This window comes from Cupressus sempervirens, chromosome 5 (assembly GCF_028749045.1).
Source record: "Cupressus sempervirens isolate cs-2001-9-10 chromosome 5, ASM2874904v1, whole genome shotgun sequence".
In the NCBI taxonomy this organism is placed as follows: domain Eukaryota; kingdom Viridiplantae; phylum Streptophyta; class Pinopsida; order Cupressales; family Cupressaceae; genus Cupressus; species Cupressus sempervirens.
The window spans coordinates 736,074,206-736,080,205 of NC_143122.1; positions in this window are offsets into that span (position 1 = coordinate 736,074,206).

Consider the following 6,000-nt stretch of genomic DNA (forward strand, 5'->3'; position numbering starts at 1 on the left):
AAAAGGACCTCACCACATTGACCATGGATGAGTTGATGCAAACTCTTCAAACCCATGAGCACCGGATAAATAGGTCAGCAACTACTTCCCAAGAGCAATCTTTCAAGGCTCAAGAGAATTCAAGAGGTCATGGAAAAGGAAGAAATTGCTCCAGTAGAGGCTCAAGAAGTAGAGGTCATGGAAGGAATGGTCAAAGGAATACTAGTGCATAAAGCTCAAGAAGATCAAGCAACCAAGAGGGAGCAAGCACCTCTCAAAACAACTATAGAGGAGGTAAGAAGAATTACAACTCCAACAAGAGCAATGTTGAATGCTACTACTATCATAAGTATGGGCATTATGTAGATGAATGTTGGAAGAAGTAGGGTAATCAGTCAAAGCAGAATACTAATGTGGCTAACATGAACATGGGAAATGCAAACAATTTCACAGCCTTCATCATGTGTAACATTGGTGAAGAAGGAAGCCTTGAGGTATGGTACCTAGATAGTAGTTGTAGCAACCACATGAGTGGTAATGAAATTTTATTCTCTTTCATCAAGATAAGATTTTTGAGTCCAAAATTAAAATGGGAAATAATGGAACCATTCCCATAGTGGAAAAAGGATCTATTATGGTTTGCACCAAGAAAGGTGAGAAGAAGAAGATACAGAATGTGTATTTTGCCCTTTGTATGAAATAGAACTTAATGAGTGTTGGAAAAATCATTCAAAATGGATATAAAGTGCTGATGGAAACTGACAAGTGTGTCATTCATGAAAAGGATGTGAGTAATAGATTACTTGTTATAGTCCAAATGAAAAAGAACCGAATGTTCCCATTGAGAATAGAGACATATTTCTCTGGTCAAGTCAATGTTGCACCTTCCAAGCATGCATGTACAACAATACACTAGAAATCAACTCTTAGAAGCATGATTGAAGACCCCTCCAAGCTTTGGCATCTCAGGTATGGACATCTTGGTTTCACTGGTTTAAATTTGTTGTCCAAGAAAAGAATGGTAGATGGTTTGCCAAGTATTGTAGATTTATATGAAAAGTGTGTGGCTTGCATATTGGGTAAGCAACATAGGATTCCTTTTAATTTTGGAAATTCTAGAGGGGCTAGAGCACTATTAGATTTGGTGCGTTCTGATTTGGTAGGCCCTATGAAAACTACTTCTATTGGGGGCAGTACTTATTTTATGACATTCATAGATGATTTTAGTCGTAGGACATGGGTGTATTTTTTTAAAAACAAATCTAAAGCATTTGAAAAATTTGTTATATTCAAGCCCTAGCTGAAAAAGAATGTGGACACTAAATTAAGGTCCTTGGATCAGATAGAAGAGGGGAGTATACCTCCAATACGTTTGTAAATTTTTGTAAGAAAAATGGTATAAGAAAAGATCTTATAGCCAGTTATACTCCACAACAAAACGAAGTGGCCAAGAGGAAAAATAGGACCATTGTTGAAATGGCTAGAATCATGATGAAAGCAAAAGGACTCCCAACTAAATATTGGGGAGAAGCTATAGCAATAGCAGTATATTTGATCAATAGTTGTCCTAAAAAATTAGTTTGTGACAAGATACCTCTTGAGCCTTGGTCAAGGAATAGATGGACAATTGAGCACTTGAGAGTATTTAAATTTGTAGCATGTGCACATGTGCCTAAGGAACAAAGGTAAAAGCTAGATGAAAAAGTTGTGAAGTGCATCTTCACAGGGTACAACTTAGAATCAAAGGTCTATAGGCCATATGATCCCATTGACAAGAAGATCATCAAGTCAAGAGATGTGGAATTTCTTGAAAATCAGTCATGGGATGCTCAGTAGATGAATTCTCAAGAACTTCAAGAAAAGTGCCTACTATTGAAGAGGAAGAAGATGACATTGGTGATCAGAAAGAAGATGGATCAGCAAACATGGATTGCAAAAAAAAGAAAAGAGGGAAGAAGCTCTTAACATGCCAAGCAATAGCTCCAAGCACTTCAAGATAGCGTTAGGCTAGTATGCAAAATACTAGCAGCAACAATACTGAGAATTTTGATCTCGCTTTTGCCTCCTTATTGCCAAGAAAGACTAAAAGTCTAAGGGAGATATACCAAAAAGAAAGATATGCTAAAGATTATGATGACAGTGTAAATTTTGTATTATTTTCTCATAGTGATCCAATATATTTTGAGGAAGTTGTGAAAGAGGAGAAATGGTGTAATGTCATGGATGAGGAAATAGATGCTATTGAAGGAAATAAGACATGGGAGTTAACTACTTTGCCTCCCAAGAAAAGGTAATTGTAGTGAAATGGGTTTATAAGACCAAGTGCAATGGAAAAATAGATAAGCACAAGGCATGTTTAGTGGTCAAGGGGTATAAGGAACAATATGGCAAAGATTATGATGAGACATATGCCCTAGTTGCAAGAATGGAAACCATGTGTTCTGTCATAGCAATTGTAGCCTAGAACAAATGGAAGGTATATCAAATGGATATGAAGTCCACCTTCTTAAATGATGTATTGAAAGAAGAAGTTTATGTGGAGCAGCCACTTGGTTATTAAGTTGCAAGTGAAGAGCACAAGGTGTATAGATTGAAGAGATCTCTATATGGGCTCAAGTAAGCTCCAAGGGCATGGTACAACAAGATTGACTCATATTTAATGAGCAATGGCTTTAGGAAAAGCTATGATGAGTCAACACTTTACATCAAGGCAACAAATAATAACGTGTTGATTGTTGTCTTGTATTTAGATGATGTAATCTTCAATAGAAATGATAATTTCCTAATTGGTGAGTTTAAAGAGGCTCTGAAAAATGAATTTGAAATGACAGACTTAGGTCTCTTGAAGTACTTTCTAGGCATAGATGTATAATAAATGCACGATGGCATCTTCATCTCCCAAGAAAATATGCAAGGGAAATCTTGGAGAGATTCAAAATGTAGAATACTAAGGCAGCCCCAACACCAACAGCAATAGGTCTGAAGTTGAGCAAGGAAGATTACAGCAAAAGTGTGAATCCAACACTATATAAGAGCATGGTTGGATGTTTGATATATTTGACTGCAACTTGGCCAGACATAATGTAGGCAATAAGTTTGATTTCCAAATTTATGGAAACACCAAAGGATTCCCATTGGCAAATGGGAAAGAGGATCCTAAGGTATGTGAATGGTATCAAGGGATTTAGAATTTTGTATACTACAGTAAATGATTTCAAATTGGTTGGTTACATGGATAGTGATTGGGCTGAAAGTTTAGATGATAGGAAGAGCACTTTCAGATACATGTTCCATATGGGATCAGGTGTTATTTCATGGGCATCCAAGAAGAAACCTATTGTTTCTCAATCTATAGCAAAGGTTGAATACATAGTAGAAAATGCAAGAGCATGTCAAGCTATTTGGTTAAGGAAAATCTTGACAAATTTGAATGAAAGGCAAGAGGATCGAACTACAATTTATTGTGACAACATCTCTTCAATTACATTATCCAAGAATATAGTCTTCCATGGGAGAAGCAAGCATATTGAGATTAGATATCACTTCATTAGAGAGTTGGTGGAGAATGGGGATGTAAAAATGGAATTTTATAAGTTGGAGTAGCAGCTAGCAAACATTTTCACAAAGCCATTAGGCATTGGAAATTTTGTACACCTAATAGAGTGTCTTGGTGTAGTTGACGTGGATCAGCAGTGATCCTTTTTTTTTTAGCTCGGGACAAAGGGGGAGTGTTGAAATATTAAATGTAGATAGACATTTTCTCTAGAAGCCAAATGTCCACCTACCTCCTTGAGGACATCAAAGCCTTGAATGTAGATAGGTGAATTGGAAATTTGAGAGAGAAACATTTTTCTTGGAAAGAAGACAAAAAATAGGAATGATCTAATTCATTCAACCAGTTAGTAGAGTCAAAGAAAATTTGCAGAGCTAAGTAGAGAGAAGGATTGAAGCAATTGCAGAGAAGTAAATTGATCAACAAAATAGAGTAAAGAGTTCAGAAGACAAAAGGGTTTCAGCTTTGTGAGTCGCATGTGTTGGATCTTTTTTCATTCTGTAAGTTATTGTTGATTCAACCTGTGAAGTAGTGATTGCTCAATAAATTGTTTTATGTAGCTATTAGAATTGTAAGTTAAAAGGATGAAGTTTTAATCAGTTTCAATATTTTAGGGTTATTTTAAGGTTTTTCTAATTGAAGCTAAATGCCCCTAGATTTTGTGATAGTTTGAATCATATTTGAATAGAAAGGAAGCAAGCAAGTAGGAACACATATCTTGTTGTTGTCACTCTTCTACTATTCATCATTACATGTTATTTCTTATTAGAGAAGATCATTGTTGAAATCTTCATACTTTGGCTTTTTGCATTTTAATGGTAGTTTGTCACTCTGCTCACTCAGTCTAGACTTGACTAAATTTCCTCTCTATAGATCCTGTTGAGCTCACTCGGCACCCTTTGGTTACTGAGCTCACTCAGCATATTCTTGTGTCAATCTTCACCTCATAGAGGAGAACGAGCTTACTTAGCATTGTCATGTGTCGAGTTACCCAAGTGTCAAGTTCACTTGACTTCCTCTTGTGCCAAGCTCACTCGGCACCCTCTTGTCACTCAGCATCTATTGGTGCTGAGAAAAATTGGCACTCGACACCTTCACATGCCAAGAAAGTTTTTTGGGTTTGTGATTTTATTCTTCACAAATTTCTCCACAACCTAATCTTTCCTGCTATGGAGATTCTCCAAATGGGTAACATACTCTTCTTGCCAATCTAAACTATCTTAATCTCCATCGAAGTGGCCAAGAGAGATGGGCCCTTCCTTCATCCCATCTAATTCACAAACAATGTTATCAACTGGCAAATAGATAATGAAAGTAATCCCATCAATTTGAGATGTAGAAGCAACAACCTCTTCTTCTTTGGCAAAACTATTGTGAGCTTCTTGAAGTACATTGTTATTTTCAATATAAAGAGATTTGAGTAGTGGTGCATTGAAATTTCTACTATACTCCTTCAAAGTGGAGAGTTGTGGACAGATTTCCACATGAGATGGGTAGTTCATCAGTATGGAAATTATGGCTTGAGTTGCACACACATTATTGAGTTGTTACTTTGAAAAGAAGATCTTTGGAATATCCAATACAGGTTTGTAATCATTCCCTGGTATTTTGTAGTTGGGCAGGAAGATTAGGCCATCAATGGGTAGAAGATCATTTAGACATTGTGAGTCTAGAGAATGTAATTCCTCTCCTCTCCCTTCACTTCCATTTCTCCAATGATTTGTGTCAGAACACCTAGTTCACATTGGACTAAATGCAAAGACATCTTCAACTATTGGCAAATGCAAATAATGAGATTTAAGTTGCCTTATCTAGAGGGTTTTTGAGAGGTAGGCTAAGAGTGGTGCAATCAAATATAAATAGTGTATTTTTTGGGAAATTAAGGGTGAGGTAATTAGTTTATTTTAAACATTGACATAAAAATTAAAACCATTTTTAAGGAAAAAATTGAAGTGATTTTGATTTTAGATAGAAATAGAGAAAGTTTTAGAAATTATTATAATAATGTTTCTTTAAGATGATCAATGTAATTAAAATACTTTCTTTAGAAAATGTTATATATTTGTATACAAAATATTATATAATTTTATTGGGGACATTTCTAATAGTTTGTAAAAAATATTAAAATGGATAGAAGGTCATTTAGACAATTCCTCTACTCTACCTCCCTTCACTACCATTTCTCTATGACTTGTATGAGTACACCTTGGAGAGAGGCAAGGTAAGGGTGATGCAATAATTTGGATATATTTCAATTATAAATAGGGTACGTTTTGGAAATTAAGGTTAGGGTAATCAATTTATTTGCAATGCCTAAAAGTATTTTTTTGGGAAAAAAAATTGAAGTGATTGATATTTTAATTGTAAAGAAAGAAAGTTTTATAAATTATTATAGGAAAGTTCATTTAAGATTATCAATGAATTTGAAAGACCTCTCTAAAAAATTTAGATACTTTTACACACTCACA